The following is a 509-nucleotide window of genomic DNA, read 5'->3' on the forward strand; positions in this document are numbered from 1 at the left end:
GTTGTTAGTAGCAGCAGGACTGTGAAATACGGATTCATGTATCGGGAGTGTAAATTTTGAGGATGCGTCCTCGCACTGCTGTGAGTAGCTCTACTTGTTGTACACTACAGCCAGCACTGTGGAGCAGCATAATATGCAAGGAGCTAAGAGCACAGCTGTGTGAGGACACACACACACACAGGCGGGATGATACAGCTCTACACGGCAGCCTGACACATCCCTTTAAATGCAGAGGTGCAGTACAGCCCCACAACCAGCAGGTGGGGCCCACAATCTAACGACATAATCTAGGTCTCTATGGTTTTGGCATTGATCAGCTGCACAGGATCACCCTCACTCCCGGCCCCTCGTACCTTTAAATCAATTTATAATCCATTAATCACCTTTAAATCCTATTTAAAAAAAAATTAATAAAACCTAAAACCTGACCTGTCACATTAAAAGGAGTGGGAGCGCCCCTGCCATAAGTAAGTGCCCCCCAGTGCTATGGAGTGTCCTATGGTAGCGCC

The sequence above is a fragment of the Engystomops pustulosus genome, chromosome 4 (genome assembly GCF_040894005.1).
Source record: "Engystomops pustulosus chromosome 4, aEngPut4.maternal, whole genome shotgun sequence".
In the NCBI taxonomy this organism is placed as follows: Eukaryota; Metazoa; Chordata; class Amphibia; order Anura; family Leptodactylidae; genus Engystomops; species Engystomops pustulosus.